This window comes from Ursus maritimus, unplaced genomic scaffold (assembly GCF_017311325.1).
Source record: "Ursus maritimus isolate PB19 unplaced genomic scaffold, ASM1731132v1 scaffold_7, whole genome shotgun sequence".
Lineage (NCBI taxonomy): Eukaryota > Metazoa > Chordata > Mammalia > Carnivora > Ursidae > Ursus > Ursus maritimus.
Genome location: NW_024426885.1, coordinates 56,220,907 through 56,243,113, shown reverse-complemented (window position 1 = coordinate 56,243,113; position 22,207 = coordinate 56,220,907). Strand labels below are relative to the sequence as shown.

The 22,207-nt window shown below is 37.5% G+C and overlaps 1 protein-coding gene across 1 annotated transcript in view; it reads left to right on the top strand.

The window, feature by feature from the left end:
- TET1 (tet methylcytosine dioxygenase 1) overlaps nt 1-22,207 on the top strand; it is a 112,755-nt gene that overhangs the window by 40,261 nt on the left and 50,287 nt on the right. The gene's annotated exons all lie outside the window — the stretch shown is intronic.

Genomic DNA, 22,207 nt, shown 5'->3' with positions numbered 1-22,207 from the left:
CAACTACTGATCTGTTTTCTGTCATCATAGGTTAGTTTCTTTTACATATGAAATTATATAGAATAAATTGGCTTCTTTCACTCCGTACTAGGTTGGTAGATTTAAACATCCTTAGTTGTTTTTTTTTAACAGCTTCATTGAGATATAATTCATATACCACACAATTCACTCATTGAAAATGTACAATTCAGTGGCTTTTAGTATATTTACAGTTGTACATGGTTTACCATAATCAATTTTAGAAGATTTTCATTATCCCAGAGAGTAACCCTGTTCCCCTTAGCTGTCACCTCTCAACCTCTCCACCCACTCCAGCCCTAGGCAACCAGTAATTTACTTTCTATCTCTACGAATTTGCCTATTCTAGACATTGCATATAAATATAATCATGCAATACACAGTAGTCTGTGACTGGTTTCTTTCATTTGACATGGTATTTTCAAGGTTTATCCTTATTGTATCATGTATCAGTACTTAATTCCTTCCTTCCTGAATAATATTCCATTGTCTGTATACAGCACATTTTATTTACCCAGTCACCATTTGGTGGCCATTTGGGACGTTTCCACTTTTTGGCTATTATGAATAATGCTGCTGTGGTCATTCGTATAGAAGTTTTAGTGTGGGACATGTGTTTTCATTTCTCTTGGGTACAGACCTACAGGTAAAATTGCTGAGTTCTAAGTTGACGTTATGGTTAGTTTTTAGAAAAATTGCCAAACATCGCTAAAGCAGCTTCACCGTTTTACATTCTCACTAGAATTGTATGAGAGATCCAATTTTTCTACATTTTGGCTGACACTCATTATTCTGTGTCTTTTTATTTTAGCCCTCCTAGTGGGTAGGTGAAGTGGTGTCTCACGTGATAGTAAGCATCTCTTTATGTGCCTATTAGGCATTTGTGTGTCTTCTTTGGAGAACTATCTATTCATGTTCTAATGAGTTATTTGACTTTTATTGTTGACTTATAACTGTATATATGTATTCTACCTTCAAGACCCTTATCAGTTGTATGATTTGAAAATATTTTACCCCAGTCAGTAGGTTATCTTTTTCTTGATGTGTCTTTTGAAGCGCAACAGTAGTTTTTTGTTTTTTTTTAATATTTTATCTATCTATTTGAGAGAGAGAAAGAGAAGAGGCTCACGAGCCCGGGGAGGGGCAGAGGGAGAGGGAGAAGGAGACTCCTCACGGAGCAGGGAGCCCGATGTGGCACTCAATCCCGGGACCCGGGGATTAGAACCTGAGCCAAAGCAGCCGCCTAACCAACTGAGCCACCCAGGTGCCCTGAAGCACAACAGTTCTTAATTTTGATTATGTTCAGTTTATCTGGGTGGTTTTTTGTTTTTTTTTTTTTTGGTTGTTGCTTGCTTGTGCTTTTGTTATCATACCTAAGAAACCATTGCCTAATCCAAGTTTACAAATACACATAAGTTTTCTTCAAAGAGATTTTTTTTTTTTTTAAAGATTTTATTTGTTTATTTGACAGAGACAGAGACAGCCAGTGAGAGAGGGAACACAAGCAGGGGGAGTGGGAGAGGAAGAAGCAGGCTCATAGCGGAGGAGCCTGATGTGGGGCTCGATCCCATAACGCCGGGATCACGCCCTGAGCCGAAGGCAGACGCTCAACTGCTGTGCCACCCAGGCGCCCCTCAAAGAGATTGTTCATTGGTTTAGCTTTTATTTTAAAATCTTTGATTCATTTTAAGTTAATTTTTACATATGTTGTGATGCAGGGTCCAGCTTAATTTCTTGGCAAGTGGAAATCCAGTTGTCCCAGCACCATTTATTGAAAAGACTGTTTTCCTATTGAATTGTCTTGGATCTCATCACGTTTTTGAGTTTCATTCACATTACTGTGTATATCAGTCCTTTGCTCCATTTTATTGCTGAACAGTATTCCATTGTAAGAATATACCATACTTTGTTTATTCATTCTCACTGATGGACATTTTGATTATTTCCAGTTTGGGGCTTTTATGGGTGAAGCTGTTACGAACATTCTTACACAAGGGGTTTTTTTCGTGGACATGTGTTTTCATTTCTCTAAGGGAGTTGAATTGCTGAGTCATAGGGCAGGTGTATGTTTAGTATTTTAAGAATCTGCCAAACGATTTTCTAAAGTGAATGTGTCATTTTATACTTCCACTGCAATTATGAGAATTCTTAGTTGCTCCCCATCTTATCCAACATTTGGTTTGACAACTTTTTCATTTAGTCATACTAATGATAGCCACATTCTTATGTTACCCATCATATGGCTCTATAATTACTATATTTTTGAACACTATTCTATATATTACCTGAAAATAGTAGTGTTATTAAATTACATTAATATTTTGGAAAAAACCCCTATCATCCAGGAGAATTAATTCGCTTCTAGGTTTTCATCATTATGGTTATCATTAAAATAAACATACTTGACTAAACACAGATTATTAAAGGTATATAATCCATGCACCTGTCATATAATATTGAACCTGTAAGAACAGTATGAAGAAAAATAGAGTTAAAAGTGCAGTTCAGTGGGTTTTTAAAAATTATTAGTATTTTAAGCATTGGTGGTGAACTTTGGCAATTCCATAGAGGAAGCAGGACCTGTCTTGCATTTTTGCCATTTGTCTTTAATCTTTGGATTAAACGTTCTATTCAAAGATTAATCTTTGGATAGGACATCCAAAAGAGGAATTGAAGGTCAGGATGTTTGATGATAGTGTACAAAATTTTGCTCATAGTTGGTCTAAAAAGAGTTCACATTTCTACTTAAGATAGATGGCATCCCGTAATAATAACAGTACTTGGAAATAAGAGCACATAAATAACATCAGTGATGTTTATGGTGGTATGGAGAAGGAAAGAACTGTCTGGAAGTTTAAAATAAAAAGAAAAATTCCTAAGTTGTCAGCATCACAAAAGAAGAAATATAAACATCCAAGAAATAGTTTTTCAATGATCAACCTCTACAATAATTTGAAAATGTGCATTAAGATTCTGTTTTGTTTTTTTATATGAATTTGTAAGGGTAAAATGACAGGATTAGCAAATATGAGAAATTTGAATTAAAATGGGACACTTGGCACTCTGAAAAAAATAAATTTGTACGGTCTTTCTAGAGAGCAGTTTGGCTTAGTCTTGAAAGTATGCACGCCAGGGCTCGTGGGTGGCTCAGTCAGTTAAGTGTCTGTGCCGGGCTCCCTACTTAGTGGGGAGCCTGCTTCTCCCTCTCCCTCTGCCGCTCGCCCTGCTTGTGCTCTGTCTGTCAAATGAATTATTAAAGTCTTTTTTTTTTTCAAAAGTGTGCATGCCTACTTCAGTCTTTAATAAAGAGAGATGTGTGTATATTTTTAAGTGAATAAGTTACAAAATGCCATGGTATAGATCTCATTTTTGTTTTAAAAATACAGTGCACCAAATATAATATACATGAAAAGGGATCTAGGAGACTACATACTAGTTTTCCCTGAGCACATGATTTGGAATCCTTCTTCTGGTTTTCCCTATCTGCCAGTTTTTTGGTTTTTTGTTTTCTTTTTTTTCCTGTAATGAGAATGTAATAAAATCAAAGAAATTTTAATTAAAATAAAAAATGCAAACCTTACCATTGTGATTAAAGAGCAGTGACTACCACTCTGAACACTGTGAAAACCATTCTGTCTGTATAAAGGGTCCAGTAAAGCCTTGAGGGCAGAACAGTCTTGGGGAGAGGAGATTGGGCTCTAGGCTATGACAGGTATGTTTTGTTTTGTTTTGTTTTGTTTTTTGACTTTTTATTTGAATATCCTTTCCAATTTATAAGAGTATTGCAGAAATAGTACAAAGAATTTACCCAACATCCCCAAATGTTTATGTTTTTATTTTAATTCCATTATAGTTAACATACAGTGTTACATTAGATTCAGGTGTACAATACGAGTCATAGTGATTTAACAAAACTATACATGACCAAGCCCTTATCATGTTATGTGTTCTCTTTAATCCCCATCACTTGTTCCCACCGCCCCCACACACGTCTCCCCTCTGGTAACCATCAGTTTGTTCTCTAATTAAGAGTCTGTTTCTTGGTTTGACTCTCTTTTTCCCTCTTTGTTTATTTGTTTTCTTAAATTCCACATATGAGTGAAATCATATGGTATTTGTCTCTCTCTGACTGACTTCACATAGCATAATACACTGCAGCTCCATCCATGTTGCAGATGTGGCTGAGTAATATTCCATTGTATGCATGTATGTATCTAACATCCTCTTTGTCCATTCATCCATAGATGGACACTTGGGCTGCTTCCATAATTTGGCTATTGTAGGTAATGCTGCTAGAAACACAGTGGTGCATGTATCCCTTTGAATTCGTGTTTTTGAATTTTTTGGGTAAATACCCAGTAGTGTGATTTCTGGATTGTACGGTAGTTTTATTTTTAACTTACTGTTTTCCACAGTGGCTGCACCAGTTTGCGTTTTCACCAACAATGCAACAGGATTCCTTTTTCTCCACATCCTTGTCAAAACCTGTTATTTCTTGTGTTGTTGACTTTAGCCATTCTGATGGGTGAGGTGCTATTTCATTAAAGTTTTGATTTGCATTTCCCTGATGATGACCATCCCCAAATGTTAACATCTTACATACTATGGGTCGAAACTAGGACGTTAACACTGACAAAATATTATTTACTGTTCTAAAGACCTAATTCAGATTTGGCCAATTTCCCCACTAATGTCCTTTTTTGGGGGTTCAGGGTTCAATTTAAGATCTCTCATCAAATTTAGTTGTCATGTTTCCTTAGTCTCCAAACTGTAATATGTAATAGTTCTCAGTGTTTCAATGTCTTTTTTGTTTGTTTGTTTTTGTCTCAATGTCTTTCATGGCATTGGGGCTTTCGAAGAATCCTGTTCAGTTGTTTTGTAGAATGTCCCTCCTGTTAGGTTGTGTGATGCTGTCTCGTGATTAAATTTAGTATATGCATTTTTGGCAAGAATCCACAGAAGCAATGTGCCTTTCTCAGTGTATCATATCAAGTCTCATGTCTGAATTAACTTTGATCTCTTGGCTTAAGTTTCTGCCAGGATTCTTCTCTATAAAATTACTATGTCCTTTTGTAGTTAAAAGCTATCTTATGGGGTGCCTGGGTGGCTCAGTTGTTAAGCGTCTCCCTTTGGCTCAAGGTGTGATCCCAGGGTCCTGGGATCGAGCCCTGCATCGGGCTCCCTGCTCTGCTGGGAGCCTGCTTCTTCCTCTCCCACTCCCCCTGCTTATGTTCCCTCTCTCGCTGGCTGTCTCTCTCTCTGTCAAATAAATAAATAAAAGCTTAAAAAAAAAAAAGCTATCTTCTGGGGAGATTCTTGGACACTATGCAAATATCCTGTCTTCCATCATGTTTTTACCCACTAATTTTATTTTTATTTTTTTTAGAGGTGGGTGAGGGGCGGGGGTAGAGAAGCAGGCTCATGCGCAGTGTGGAGCCCACATGGGGCTCCATCTCACAACCCTGAGATCATGACCTGAGCCAAAATCAGGAGTTGGACGCTTAACTGACTGAGCCACCCAGGTGCCCCGACTACCTGTTAATTTTAGTATTCATACATAATTTTGCTTCCAACAATTATTAATATGGTGCTTACCAAATGGTCATGTTCTACTGTTCCTCTCCATCTGTTAATGGGAATTGTCGTGTAAGAAAGCACTGTCCCTTTTCTCCCACTTACTTATTCATTCAATTATTTATTATATCACTATGGACTCAGAGTATTTATTTTATTCTGTGGGCTTAATCCATCACTGATCGTTAAGTGAAGGGTTAAGGAAGACTTGCCATGTCAGATTCCAAGCATAAAAATAAAACTGGTACGTGTAGGATAGGAAGAAACAGCATATTTAACTGTTTAGAGGTAGTTTCTTGTTACTTTGGGTACTTAAGCAAAAGTTGATGAATCACTAAAGGTAATGCAGAGATTGGGCCTGGCATAAGGAGGTGGATTCCATGTCCTTGAAGGTCTGCTCTAACCTTGAGAACGTCTCATCTGCTTAGGCAGAAAACACAGATGGTCACTTCATAACTTACTTAACTACTAAGCTTGTGTAGTAAGGGTTTTATATCAGAGCATGTTTAGCCTCTGGTGTATCTGTTGCGTAATTTGTTAAAAACCCATCCAGCACCCCAGGCAAAGGCTGAGATGTGTGGAACTTCAGTGTATATACTCTAAAAATGCCAGGCCTGTCAGTTTCCATCACTTTCATGTAGCTGGGTTCTTACTTCTTAGAATTAAACATAACGATGTGTAAGTTTATCTCAAGGTGACTTTTTCTTGGATGTGTAAAGGAGATTATTGCATTGATTTGCTGGTGTAGTTGTGTTGTTTTATGATTTGCTGCCTGTTGAATTTCAAGTCTTTTCAACTCTTCTTCCTTAGAATTTTAGCCTTGGTTTATATCCCCCAGCCATTTTCATTTTTTCAAATGAATTCTATACTTGTCTTTGTTTCCATGGTTTCTGAAATATTTCCACGAAATAATAAAATAGTTTTAAAGATTTTTTTTTTTTTAATTTGACGGAGAGAGGGGGAGATAGAGAACAAGCAAGGGGAATGGCAAGCAGAGGGAGAGGGAGAAGCAGGCTTCCCCCTGAGCAAGGAGCCTGATATGGGGCTTGATCCCAGGACCCTGGGATCATGACCTGAGCTGAAGGCAGCCGATTAACCGACTGAGCCACCCAGGTGCCCCTAATGTAGTTTTAACAAACTTATTTTCTTATTTTATGTTCTTATATTTGTGTATTTTATTACACATGAAATATTGAACTTTATGTAAAATTTTTCATATTTATTTTTCCCCACCTTTATTGAGATACACTTGACATCTAAGTATAAAGGGTACAACATGTTTATGGGATAGACATATATATTGTAAAATGATTGCCACATGTTTGTGTTCATTCAGAATGCCATTGAAATTTTCTTCCCTTGTAGTAACTTGTAGCCTTGGTCATAAATTTATTAGTGGCCCAGACTTTACTCTTTTCTGTGTTTTTCAATTAATTGTTAGAGTTAGCAGGTCTTAGGTGTGATTTCAATCTCTACTGGCTAAATACTGCTCAGCCCTGGCAAGGATCCTTTGTTCACCATATTTAATCCAGCTTTTAGGTCCACTGATTGCTCTTTCCCAAGCTCATTTGTTTGAATCATTTTTGCAAGTATAATACCAATTGGCCTGGTAGGAATTGCTTCATTATTAATGTTCAAACGTGTAACAACATCTGCTGAGGCTTCTTCATGCCTGGAGCCTTGTGTTCTCAAAAGTCCTGTTAACAGTTTCCACGGCTGTTGTCTCATTTGTTAGCAAAGCATCAGAATGGTTTTAAGAACAGGCCACAAAAGTTTTCCTGGCAGCTTTCCAGCCAGGTACAGAAGAGAGATATTTTAGGGTCAGGTTGTAACTTTGAAATTCATAAAAAAGAGGTGAGAAAAATTCAGCGGTAACAGAAAGCCCTCAGTGTTCACAGACTAGGAGACTTTTTTCCCTGGTGTTATTTTTGTTTATTTTTATTAAAAGCCCTACACTCAGCTATGTCAGTCTTTACAATCATCCTCAGTTGTATGATAGTAAAGTGTGGCGATTTTCTGTTTTATGACACCAGTCTTTTGCAAACAGTGGAATTCAAAATCGTGTCCCTTTCTGATTTATGTTTTTATTCCTGTGTTTCTTAATTGGATTTATATTCCATGATGTCTAAGGTGTTCATGAAGAAGTCAAAGGCAACAGAGTCCCAGAATTGAATTTGTTTGTGATACCTGTCAAAGAAATACATAGAGGGTGTGTGGAAATTCAGTGCCCGCTTCCTTAAGGTAGTAATGACTAAAAACTTCAATGAAGTTTTTTGTAATGCCTTCATTTTTTCCTGTGGCATTTTGTTTGTGCTATGAAATACATAAAACGAGATAACACACGTGCTGGTGTTTTATTCTAAATAATGTGTGAGCCCAAGCAGATGACATTCTTTTTTTATTTTTTTAAGATTTATTTATTTACTTAGAGAGAGAGAGAGCAAGCAAGCACCTGCAGGGAGGGCCAGAGGGAGAGGGAGAAAAGGAATCTCAAGCAGACTCCTGGCCGAGTGAGGAGCCGGATGCTGGCTCTATCTCAAAACCCTCAGATCATGACCTGAGCCAAAATCAAGAGTTGGACACTTAACCTAGTGAACCACCCAGGTGCTCCCAAGTGCTCCCAAGCAGATGACATTCTGGACACTTATTAAAATGAGTATCTCTTGGGACATCTGTCTGCCTTAGCCAGAGGAGCATGCAAGTCTTGATCTCAGGGTCATAAGTTCGAGCCCAAGGTAAAATTGTCTTTTTCTTTAATTGTAAATTTAATTGTAGCAGACAGTTTGCTTCCCCCAGCTCACACACATGGACGCACTATTAACAATTGACTTATATGATAAGTGTCCTGTGACTATACTAATACTTATTATTTTATAAAAATTAGACTGTACCATGTTGCTTCTTTGCAGCTTGGTTCTTTTCGTATTAATTTATTCTGTGCTCCATTTTGGGTCAGTTTACGTAGATCACCAGTGTGATTTTAATAAATAGAGAAATATGGATTTAAGAATAACATTGAAAGATCTGAAAAGAATCAGTAGTAAATTTAAAATAGAGTCTATGTCTTTTATTTATTTATTTTTAAGATTTTATTTATTTATTTGAGAGAGAGAGATAGTGAGAGAGCACAAGCACAGGGAGGAGAGGGAGAAGCAGGCTTCCCTCGAGCAGGGAGCCCACTGAGGGACTTGATCCCAGGACTCTGAGCCGAAGACAGATACTTAACCGACTGAGCCACCCAGGTGCCCCTGAGGCTATGTCTTTTAAATTAATAGAGGAAAAGAGAATGAAATAGAAAAATAACCCATTTAGCAAGAAACCTGCCAGCACCAAACATTTATTATTACATTGTGACTATAAAATGTAGTTACCATCTAGAAGAAATGCCTCAGATTATGTAAATAAAACAAAGTCTAAATTAAATGATTTATTGTCCACAAGGGACACTCCTAAAGGAAAGAGAGTTGAAACTCAAAGGATGAGCAAAAATATTCCAGAGAAATGTAAACAAAAGTAGAATATGCTTCTATTTTTAAGTTAAATTTTTGATAATTATTACCATCTGTAAATTTAAAAATTGAACCAAGAGCAGCAAGTTTATCACATCTAGATATTACCAATTATTCTTTGTCAATCTAACATTTTTAATTGATTACATTATTTTTATTTAAAAATTATTTCTGAGGGTTTGTTTTTTGGATTTATTGAGGTATAATTGACAAATATGTATGATACCTAATGTGCGTAGCGTGGTGAATTGATACGCGTATATACTCCGGAAGGATTCCCTCCATCGTGGTAACACATCCATTACCTCACAGATTTACCTGTTTTTTTCTCTTTTTAGTGAGAAAATGCAAATTCTACTCCTTTAGCAAATTTAATTATACAATACAGTATTATCAACTATAGTCACCACGTTGTACATTGGATCCTCAGACCTTTTTCATTTTATAACAGAAAGTTTGTGCCCTTTTTATCAACCTCTCCCTATTTTCTCCACCCCCCAGTCCCTGGCAATCACTTTTGTACTGTTTCTTGAGTTTGCATTGTTAAGATTTTTGATTCCAAATATAAATGTTCCCATGCAGTATTTGTCATTCTGTGTCTGACGTTTTCACTTAGCCTAATACTCATAAGAATCATCCATGCTCATCTTTGTTGTTTCAAATGGCATGATTTCCTTCTCCTTTTGTAAGGCTGAATAAGTATCCCTGTGTGTGTGTACATATATACACATATACACATTTACTTTACCCATTCGTCTGTCAGACACACTAGATTGTTGCCTTAGCTTGGCTGTTGTGAATAATGCTGCCGCCTCATAGAGGTATCTCCTTTTGGTTTTGATTTGCATTTATATGATGATTGATAATGATTAGCACGTGGACACCCGCCTGGCTCAGTTGGTAAATCATCCAACTCTTGATCTTAGGGTCCTCAGGGTCATGAGTTCAAGCCCCACACTGGTCATGAAGCCTACTTAAAAAAAAAAAAAAATGATTAGCACCTTTTCCAGTACCTGTTGGCCATTTGCATTTTAGTCATTGGAAAAAAATACCTATTTAGGTCCTTAATTTTATTTATTATTAATGAAGTGAAATATCTTTTTGTAGAAAATTAATTTAATATTGGGATTTGGCATACATATGTAGTTTTCTGGATTTTATTTCAGTTTTGTATGCCTTTATAATTTATTCATTTATTTTATTTATTTGAGAGAGTGAGTGGCAGGAAGGAGCAGAGGAGAGGGACAGAGCCCAGACATGGGGCTGAGCTCAGAGCTCACAGCCTGACCTGGGGCTCTTATCCAGGACCCTGAGATCATGACATGAGCTGAAATCAAGACCAGATGCTCAACTGACTGAGCAACCCAGGCGCCCCATGCCTTTAGAACAAAAAAACAAAACAAAAAACTTTATTATAAAAGGAACAGATACTAGTTGAAAAAAGTTAAAATATCAAAGTGCTAAAAGTTACAATTCCCATTCTCTTCTCCCTTCCTCCCCATCTCTTTTATTTCACAGCAGTAACCTCAGGACTATGTTGTTGTGTATCTCTTCAGATGTTTTATTATATTATTTTATTTTTAAATTATTTTTTAAAGATTTTATTTTTAAATAATCTCTACACTCAACATGGGGTTTGAACTCACAACCCTGAGATCAAGAGTTGCATGCTCTACTGACTTAGCCAGGCAGGGGCCCCTCTTCAGATGTTTTAAATCTACACTTAGAGATCTCCCCCCAACTGTCCCTACATACACACCCACAAGACTGTATCATATGTTCCTCTTCAGTTGGTCTTTTCATGAAATGTTTTGGATCTTTTGCCATTTCAGTACGTGGTATCTCATTGGCTACCTGGAATTCCATCGTACAGACATATCGTACCATACTTTATTCACCTAGTCCGGTACTGTTTTTGAAATATTTGCTGTTACAATGTAGCTCAAACAAGTCTGTCATAAACATTCTTGTGTATGGTTTTTTTTTTTTAAATTCTTTTTCTTATTAAGGAAATATCTAAATCTGGAAATACTTTAAAATTTTTACTTCTTCTGAATAGAAGGAGAAGGGTAAGGCAAAATTTCCATCATTGTATTTATTTTCTGGAAATAAAAAGAGGAAAAAAGGAGTGTTCTCATGATGGGAATCTGTAGGTGGGTAGTACCTCTTAGCTTCATGACTTTGCCTCTAAGAGCTTACCTGGGTTTCTCTTCCTGACTTGCCAAGACTGAGTCACGCAATAAAAGGTGAGTTACGTAGAAGACTCTGGTGAAGGAGAAAGGTGTTATATACAGAGTGAATGGGGGTGGATGAGGAAGGAAAGTTTAGTGAAAGTAGGTGCTGGAGACTGTTTTGCAGGAGGCAAGGAAAGACTAGAACAAGTTTATCTAAATTAACTTTTCCTTTTTCCTAACCAATCCTACTATGTGAGGTGTCTGATTCCAGAAGAGCCACCTTCTGAAAACAAGTACTGAAAAATTGACATTTAGAAAGGAAGGACTATTCCTTTATTCTAAAATAATATTTACAAATCAATAAAGCTAAATTGGAAAATCTCTCCAGATTAAACCACCCTGTGGTTTTTCTTCTAAATTCATTTGTGTACTTATTTATTTATTCTTATGATCATCATCCAGCTTTTTAAATAAACATTTTAAGCAGAAAACAAGTTGAGAGAATAATGCAATGAACGCCACTATGTCCACTATCCCAATTCAATATTTGACTTTCTGTATGTATATGAACCACTGGAGAGTTGTAGGTTATCATCTTTAAGGTTAAATCCTACCATACAATCATACCATTATTAAGATTCCCTATTATCTAATATCTAGCGTATACTTAGATTTTCCCATTTGTTCCCAAAATAAAACCCGTTTGTGAGCCTAGAGGACAATCACCAAGATCTCTTCTCTGGGGATTAAAGTCCAAGATGAAGAGACCGCATTGCAAACAGATAAGTAAGTACAATCAATTGATATGATAAATATCTGTACCTAGATAGTAAAGGAAGGAGTGTTCAGTTTTATCTGAGCAGAGCTGGGGGAAAAGAAATACTGGAGTTTACCAGCTGGGGAATTGTTAAAAATAGTTGATTTCTACGGATACTTTTCTTCTAGTTCTAGGTGTTTTTTGGGCAAAATTGATGGGGGAGGGTTGAATGACGGAAGGGCATTCTACCTTAAAGCAGCTACTCAAGAAAGGACTGGGCTGCTTAAAATAGCCTTAGGGGAAGCAAGGCTGGGGGTGGGGCTGGTCTGCGGTTGCAAGATACATTCTGTAAAATTTGGCAAAGGCTAGGATCTTGGAGGCCTTTCTTGTTGTAGTGAAAAATGTGAATTTTGCTCTGGTGGTTAGTGGTTTCCAGGTTCCCTTACCATGCTGTTCTTTGAGTCTATATAGAATTTCTACCTTCAGACTAAGGGAATTTTGCTGGGGCTAGTTTAGAAGTTCCTTTTCTAAAACCCCTAGGGTGATGTTGATGTTTAGCCAGGTGCTTGTGGAATGCAGCCTAAATCAATGAGATTTGCATTTAAAATGATCTCTGTAAATAACTGCATATCTGATCATTGAAATTTGGGTAGAACAATGAAGAAATTGACTTTGTGATTTTATTTAATTTTAATTGGTTTAAAATTTAAAACTGAATTAAAGTGAAATATTTTTTATTAAATACAACTTCGTTTTAGTACCACTATAGTTTACTTTAACCATTGAAAATTTAGCAATGAATTAATTTTCAGTATGTATAAAATATACACTGAATTTCTTAGACTTAATATACAAAATATCTTCATTAATTTTTCATATTACATGTTGAAATTTTGATGATATTTTTAATATGGTGGCTTAAATAGAAATATATTAAAATTTGGTTCACCTGTTTCTTTTTACTTTTAAGAAATAAACCTCCTAAAATCTTTAAAATTATTTCTGTAGCCCATATTGTATTTCCATTGGACAGTGCTTCCTTAGAATTACAGTATATGAAGGTTTGGGAGTCCTACAGACTGGAAACCAATTCCAGTTCTGAGGTTAATCCACTAAGGGTAGTCGGTGAAAGATTAGGTTCTGAAAATGCTTGTTACCTAACATTCACTAGAATGCAATATCCAGGGGTGCCTGGGTGGCTCAGTTGGTTAAGCATCTGCCTTTGGCTCAGGTCATGATCTCAGGGTCCTAGGATCGAGCCCGCATCAGGCTGTCTGCTCAGGGGTCCTTTGAGTTGGCTCAGCAAGGAGTCTGCTTCTCCTTCTCCCTCTGCCCTTCTGCTCCCCCCACCCCTGCCCCATTCTCTCTCTCTCTCTCTCAAATAAACAAAATCTTAAAAAAAAAAAAAAGAATGTAGTATCCATAAGAACTGGTGCCTCTCATGTTAGCTCTACCATCAACCATGTCCACAGCATGTTATGGATACTCTTGTAAACGTAGAATGAACACACTGAGGCAAAAGCAGTAGAAATGAAGAACTGAGGATTAAAGGAAGAGGTTTTAAGTAAGACCACTGAATTCATTGGCTGAATTTGGGTGTTGAATGGAGGAGGCTTCTGAGGAGACTCATGAGTTACTATATTAGGTGAGTTTTGGGGTTAAAGCAGGTGTGGGGTAGAGGTAACTCATTAACTTTTAGATGTGGTTGAGTTTTAATTGCGGGATGAAGATGTCCAGTTGGTGCATGACTGAGTTTGAAGTTTAGAGGAAAGATCTTGTCTTGCTGTGGGAGTCATCAGCAAATAGGTGTAGACTGGAGGCCTATATATAGATAAATGGGGAGCCCAGAGAGAAGGCAAAGGGGAACACCGTCATTCATAAGTGGGTGGAAAAGCCAGCAAAGGAAACTAAAATGATGTGTGGAGAATTGAAGGGAGAACCTTACAGATGTGAGCAGCACTATTAAAAGATATTCTGGCAGTCCATTGAATTTGACAATTGGGACTACATTGGCCAGTTTCAATGAGGTGGTGGCCGCAGAATCCTAATTATAGTGGGCTAAAGAGTGCATGATAGTGATTGCAGACAATTATTTGAAGGCCATTTTTTGTAAAGTGGTGCAGTGAGGGTGAGAGCTAAATACTCCTCGAGGGTTTTTGTTTTCTTTAGTTGAAAAGCCTTGAATTTGTTATGGCCTGTGGGGAGGCGGCTAGAAGGGAAAGATTTACAGATCTTGATACTTCGGCTCCAGAATGCTCTCTGATTTTTCTGTTAGGAATGTGTAAATACCTCTGTGCATAGCATCACCAGCTAAGTGCTAAATAAATACTCAGTATTCTTGGAGTGTATGTTCTTAGAAAGCCTAAACAGAAATAGACACTTTTTTTTTCTTTAAAGGGAAACATTGAGGAAGGAGACCCAAGGCCACATGAGCGATATTGGAAAGAACTGAAAGTTGAAATCTTTATTGGTGCCTTGTAGGACCATGAATTAGCTAGTTATCTGATGGCCTTCTGGATGGAGTCGGGTGAGGCAAGGTCCTTGAATTTATCTTTGATCATGAAGGAGCATTCCAGGCAGAATGACTTGATAGAGGCTAAACCCTAGTGGAAAACAGGATTTGTCATAAGACCAGTCTCCTGAAATCTTGAGGAGCATTTAAATGCTCCCCCCAAAAAAGATATTTGGAGCCTGCCTTCTATCGTGAACCTTGATAGTATGAGTGCATATAAATTGCACTTGCCAAACTAGTATGATTGACTCTAGTCTGATTGAATTAGACAATCAGCAATTTTTGTGTTCTTTTCATTGTTTTTTAAAAAGTAATGTGGTACTTCACGTTGGGGTATTATTTAATACCCATAAGTTTTTGGGGCACCTGGCTGGCTGAGTTGGTAGAGTGTCGTGGAGCCTACTTAAAATTCAAAACAAAACAAAACAAAAACAATTAAGTTTTCACTGAACCTTCTAATAATATGAAACTGAAAATTTTGAGTAAAAAGTTAAGAAGAAGGTAAAGTAAATCGGATTTATCCAGAAGTAAGGAGGGTTATAGTGTAGTGAACATTTGGAGAGAAAATAGACAGTGACCTCACAGTGACCTCTGATCATATCCTGAAGAGTTGGATTATAAATTGGATTCTAATTTCACCCAACTCTCCTTCATAACTTGGTGTGAACCCTGCGTGCATATACTGAATTTGCACAAAGGGAGAGAATATTTTGAATAGCAATGCAGTATTGTTACAAAACTCAAAAACAGGTGAATGAAAGTAGGCCAGTGGGTTCAGAAAAACAATAATTCACACAATCCAGGAAAAGAAACAACCAGAGGAATTGAGTTGTTCTTCTAAGTTTTAAGCATCTACGGTAATCTTAGGTCAGTAAACATTACTAAATATTAGTAACTGATGGAATTCGTCGTAAATGTTAATTATTACTTAAAGAGGAGTGCCTTGGGAGAGACCTCTGGTTTGATTCTGGCTCTAAGAGTATTGATTTGACTTTGCCTAGTTACTTAACCTTTCTAAACCTCATCAGAAGAATGGAAATACTAATACTATACTTAGTAGGAAAAGCAAGGAGATAATTCCTATAAAACATTAATGATGATGCCTGGCAAGTATTCCGTGCTCAACACATGAATAATAGCTATGAATAAATATTTTTTCTTAATTGTTGACTTGAGACTGGAGTTAGTAGGTTTTTGCTATATGTTGAAGGACATGTATCAAAGAACTACCTAATAGATGTTTTTCCCCTAAATAGTTCATTTCCACACATAGTAAGGTCCAACAATATGTGTAAATGCATTGTTTCATTTCATCCTGACAATAAACTGGTTCAGTGAATGCTATTACTAGTCCTGATATATCTTAGGGAAACTGAGGCTCAAAGAGGCTTCAGAGAGCAAAGCCTCACTCTCTGCCACTTGGTTGGTAAGTGACGGAGCAGGGAAAAGTAGCCAAAGTTTGTCTGCTTCCAATAAAGCCCCCATTCTGAAAATATATGAAGATACACGAAAAGTATAAAGAATAAACTGCATTGGACACAGAGTTGGTTATTCACTTTAAGCATGGGGAAGACTGTTCATGAAAACGGTGAAGAATGAACAGGCAGTGGGTTTGGCTTTGGAATCCTCTAAGTTGTAGGCTCAGGGGGACACGCCTCCAGCCTGGGGACAGAGGCACAGAAATGTGGAGCTCCCAGGGACACCTAGATTTTACAGTTTCAGCTGAGACTCTCCTTTCAGGTCTACAAAAGAGCAGGTTAAGGAATGATGGAATTTGACAATCGAGGGCTCACACAGAACCTTGGGGTAGGCATTTAAGATACTTGAATGAGGAGGGAATTTGATAGGATGAGAGCTTGAGGCAAATTTGGAGTCTGAAAGGTTGTTAGTCTTTTTGACTTGGCATACATTGCACTGGCTCGGAGCTCCAGAGGAAGACTGCAGGAACAAGGACACCTGGGACTAAGGGAGGTTTCATTCTTGGGTCAGTTTCGTATACATTCAGAACCAATCTACAATTTAGATGTTTTTGGATTAAATAGAATTGTCTCTCCCTCTAATAATATGCTTCCCCTCCTCTGCCCCATCCCCCCCCCATTCTGATACCCTGTGGCCAAATGAGGGTGGAGTTTTTGTTGGGAGAGGAGTAAAAAATTAGAATAGAAAAGAAGTCTGGATGTGGTGGATCGAAGTGGAAAAGGAATTTTCAGAGTCTCTGGGATGGCCTCTATTCAGCCCAGGCGTGGAAGAGACATAAGGCTTAATGGCACCAAGGTAGGACAAGTGGGGATGAGTACAGACTCAGTCCGTTAGACCCCACCTTCTCCTGCCTTTCCATGAACTTTGAACATCTTACAGGGTGGCTGTAGGCAAACTGGAGAAAATGGAACAGAGGCAAAGCTCAATTATTAGGGCTACAAAATGTGGTGGGGTAGGTGTCTTCTTTTTATGCCCCAAAGAAGTTATGGTAAAAATTGAATCCCGTTGAAGAAGGATTTGTGTGTGTGTGTGTGTGTGTGTGTGTGTGTGTGTGTGTGTGTGTGTGTTTAGTGTTTATTTTAGCTTTGGTGAATGGCTGGTTTATCTTTCTTTTGATTTCGATTTGGGTTTGTTCGAAAGCAGTTGTGCAGAGCAGGGGCTGACCTCCATGCTTCTGTGGGAATGTGCGAGGTCAAATACCGTATCCGGCATGATTACATCACCTTAAAGTTAACAGGAATGGAGCCACCAGTGGTTCTCCTGAATTTTTTCTCCAAACACTTAATTTTCAGGTTGAGAACATAGGTCCTGAGGGTGTCACTTCAGGTATAAATACTTTGTGGGTTGCTCCTTGCCTTCTACATGTTAGTTTTCTTTTTCTTTTTTTTAGGCTTTTTTATTTATTTGAGAGAGAGAGTGAGCGTGCAAGCTAGTGGGGGGAGGGGCAGCAGGAGAGAGAGAAGCAGACTCCATTGTCAGCTCAGAACCCAGGAGCCCAACGTGGGGCTCTCGTGGGGCTCCATCCAGCTCACAACCCTGAGATCATAACCTGAGCCGAAATCAAGAGTCACACGCCCTTAACCGACTGAACCACCCAGGCGCCCCTTCTACGCGTTAGTTTTTTTAATTCCTTAAGACCGGTTCTTGATTGCTGGGAGAGGGTAAAAATAATCTTAGATACAATGATGGGACCACAGTACATAAACAGATACATACTATATCTGTGAAATTAAAATTTCCTGGGGAGAGCTATTAGGGAAAACATGTTTTAAAAGACGATTGGTGGGGGGGTGAAAGAGGAAAGCAAAAAAAACCCTAAAGGCAGGTTGAGAAACATTGATCTGCCTGCCTGATCATATAGTCTTGTGGACCATGTCTCTGTACATGCTTTGAAAGACTTTTCCATGTGATCTGAGCAGCTGTTTCTTGATACAGGAAATACAGCATGTATGGAATGTGAGTGTTGGGAGAGGAGACGTCAGATTCTGTCCAAAGGGCATAGTCATTTCAGAATAAAATACCACTTTGCTCAATGCCATTTGAGCTCATTCAGGAGTGGGTGTCAGTATCACTATGATAGGAATGTGGAGAAATGAGAAAACAGGGTGTTTGGTAACTATTGGACCCAGATCTGATCTAAGGTGATCAACATTCCTGTTGGTTCAGAAGGGATAAGAGGGGCCCTGAGCAACGTATAGTCTTGTGCCTGGTATAGAGTAAGCAACGCAGAGAAGTGGGACAATTTGAATTACTGTCCTTAAATGGTACCTTTGAACACTTTTGGGGTGATAGAGGACGGAGAGGAGACACCGGTGGGCAGGTGGCATGAGTTTGGGTCCTCAGAGAATATATGGCGCTTGAGGGAGTAAAACAGCCAATTTTTTGTGAAACACTTCACTTCCTTCAGAGAGTTGGCATCTCTTCAGAGAGGTAGATGTTAACAAATATTTTGAGATTCAAAATGGGTATTTGGGAATGCACTCCACCTAAGCAGATTAAATGTCCAGGAAATCTTCATTAAAAAATAAACATTCATAATGTAGTCAGTGGAGCCTGTTCACGAAGTGGTTTGGGTTTGTACACTCTGGTAGGTTGGAGTGGGCTCCTTTCAGGTCAGTAATGATGTGCATTTCTTCCTAAGGCTGGCTCACGTGTCTTACTGATCATTTACAGCCCACCGTGGTGGAGGTATTGACACCACAGAAATTGGCCTATGTACCGAAAAAAACTGTTTCTTCCCTCTCAGTTCCCAATCTGATTGTTAAACACTCACCAGTATTCTACTGAGTACAATTTCTATGCAACAAGTGTGGAGAATCGGGCATAGCCTCCCTGAATATTAGCAAATGTGTATGTACTCCACATCCTATCTTTCTGCTCTAATTTGTTTGTAATTTGGTACTACAGAAACTTTTTAGCTTTTTTCACTTACTGTATGCTAGAAATCTTCCCATAGACTGCTTCACTTTTGGTTTAAATCTAAAGGAAGTATATTTTAAAAAGCAACAGTATTTGTTCAGATCTGGGTTTAACGGTTCCCAAGCTCCTGTATTGTTCTTGACCTCTTCCTACTCACCACTCCTATTAGTTTCATTTGTATTCTTCTGAAGTTTCTTTTTGCAAATATGAATATATATATTAATTCCCTATACTTTTTATTAAAATTTAAAAAATGGTACAGTTCTAGATCCTCTTTTTTTTTTTTTTTTAACGTAATATATCCTGGACATCTGCCTATTAGGAATGGAATTTCTTTTCTTTCTTTTTTATAGCTGCGAGGTATTATGTAGATAACACAGTTGAATTAGTCTGCTACAGGTGGATATTCGGGTATTATCGGTTACTTCTTAAAATATACAAAGCTGTCAGAACATACCATTAAGTGCAGGTAGAAGTAGGATAAATTCTCAGAAGTGAAAATGCTGTATCAAAGGAGAGGTTGAATTTGTAATTTTGATAGTTATTGCCAAATCGTTCTCCATAGGGATGATACCGCTTTGCACTCCACTAACATTATATGAGAGTATATATCCCCACAACTTTCCCAAGGGCTTGGGTGTTCAAACATTTTGATGTTTGCTATTCTGATAAATGAAAAATGTTATCTGGACCATTTTTAATTGCATTTTTCTTAAAATTGAGCACCTTTTTACAGTGTCCATCTCAGTTGTAGTGAAGATCAAATGAGTTCTTGCAGTAAGGACTGTATATTATAATATAACTAACATTCTTTGGATTATAACTATTATAATGAAATTGTTAGTGTTCTCTCTTAGTGATGCCTCATCTTCACTGGGCTAACAACTTTGGTCATATGGTCTCATTGAATCCCCATCACAATCTAGATGACCCTTAAAAAAGGAGGACACTAAAGTTCAGGCTACATGGCATCCCCTGGATCAGACAACTCCAAAGGATTGCTCTTTCCCCATTTAGTGTTCAAGATTAACCAGTAATAGGGGCGCCTGGGTGGCTCAGTTGGTTAAACATCTGCCTTCTGCTCTGGTCATGATCCCAGGGTCCTGGGATCGAGCCCCACATCCTGACTCCTTGCTCAGCGGGGAGCCTGCTTCTCCTCTCCCTCTGCCTGCTCCCCCTGCTTGTGTACCCCACCCTCTCTCTCGGTCAAATAAATAAATAAAATCTTAAAAAAAAAAAAAGAAAAGATAAACCAGTTACAGAAATTAGATTGGTTTATTTTCCACACTTATGTTTAAAAATAAACATGTTTACACATTATTTAGATGTACCTTTTAAACATAAGGCAGTGTTATTATATCTTTTTCAAGTTTCTTTTTCACTCATCTTTTTTTTTAAGAACTTTATTGAGATATCCTATATTTACACCATACAATTCATCTGTTTTGTTGATGCACTTTTGAGATGACATGAACTTGAATTTTTTGTTTTTCCCCAGTAGCTGAATGTTTGTTCTGGCCACTCAGTTTCACTATGAACAGCAAGTGAAACTAAGAGTAACCATTTTCTCAGTGCACATACATGGATACACGTATAATCACATTTAATAGTATGTACTTGTAAGAGTTCCAGCTGATTTCAGAGAACAGAGAACATCTTACTAGCCCCTACTGAAACGTAATCTATCAAATTGTTTTCTTAAAGGTTAGGTTTAGTAGTTGGCATTGTGTAGACCATGTTCTCATGTATTTATTGACCCCGTGTTTTTAAACCCTGAGTTTGTAAAACAGTCATGAGATATAGGGGCACCTGGGTGGCTCAGTCGGTTAAGCGTCTGGCTCTTGATTCAGCTCAGGTCATGAACTCAGGGTGATGAGATCGAGCCCACATCATGCTTCGTGCTGGGTGTGGAGCCTGCTGAATGAAGATTCCCTCTACCCCCCTTCCCACCGTCTCCCTCTCTCTAGAAACAAAAAGTTATATGAGATATAACTGAATGATAAAGGTCAGTTTTTAATTAAGCCCATTAGTTAATGAGAATGTTCTGTGTTTGCAGCACATAAATCTTAAAATGTTCTCAGGGTCCTCTGTAGAGGAATATGTACGTCCTTGTGTCTTAGATATCCATATTTGTAAAATTAAAAGCATCAAGTAAAACAAACAAAACTTCTCTTTTCCTCACTTTTGTTTCCCAGTGGTAACTGGTATTAACATTTTACCTACCAGCTTTCAGCATCTTATTATTTAGGCTCTCTTGCCATGCAATCACTAGATTGATACATCCAAGTAATGGCTGTACATTGTTTCACAATATGAATAGGAGTTTGTTTATTTCATACTTTCCCTAGTATAAATGTTACATTGCATTATAATTTGCTTACATACATTTCTACATTTTTAGTTTTGTCATTTGGGTGGATTAAAAAGTTGCATTTATTTTCATTTGCTTGTCTTCTAGGAAAGTCAACAGCTTTTGATCCTGTGGATTTCCACTTAAGCAAAGTACATATTCCTGTCTATTTCTCACTCTTCTGTCAAGTCATTTACCTTTTCTTGTTGATTGTGGAAGCTCTTTTACATTAAGAATAGTAACTATTTACATGTAGTTTGAATATTTTCCTAGACTATCCTTTGACTTTTTATTTTTTTTAATGGCGATATTTTTCCTGCCTTTTTTGACAACTATATATATGAAGAAATAAATACATTTTACATTCTGATTCAGTGCACAGACATATACAAACACATTACATAAAAGATTTACATTGTAGGGTTGCTGTGGTAGCTCAGTTGGAAGAGCATCCGACTCTTGATTGTGGGGTTCTGAGGTCAAGCCCCACATTGGGTGTAGAAATTACTTAAATAAAAATTTAAAAAAAAGATTTATGTTGTAATAGTTATTTTTACTAAATGTAGTGCATTTGTATTTTTCTGTACTATTCCATTAAGAAAAAGCACTTGTTACAAAGCACTAAATTGGTATTGGAACTTGTAGATTGTTATCAGCAGTTTGTAAAGAACTATATTATGGTGCCTTTGCTTCAAAAATTGTTCATATTATATGTAGTGAAAATACATATTAAAAAATACATTCTTTCCTTTATGGCCTCTCACTTTTTACTCTTTCTTGGGAATATTTTCCCGGCTTTCTATATTTTCTTATTTTTAAATATTTAAATTATTAACATATCTGGAATTTTTATTTCATATTATGAGATGGGGGTCAAATTTCCCCTTTGTTATTACTAAGAAATTGTTACTTTTC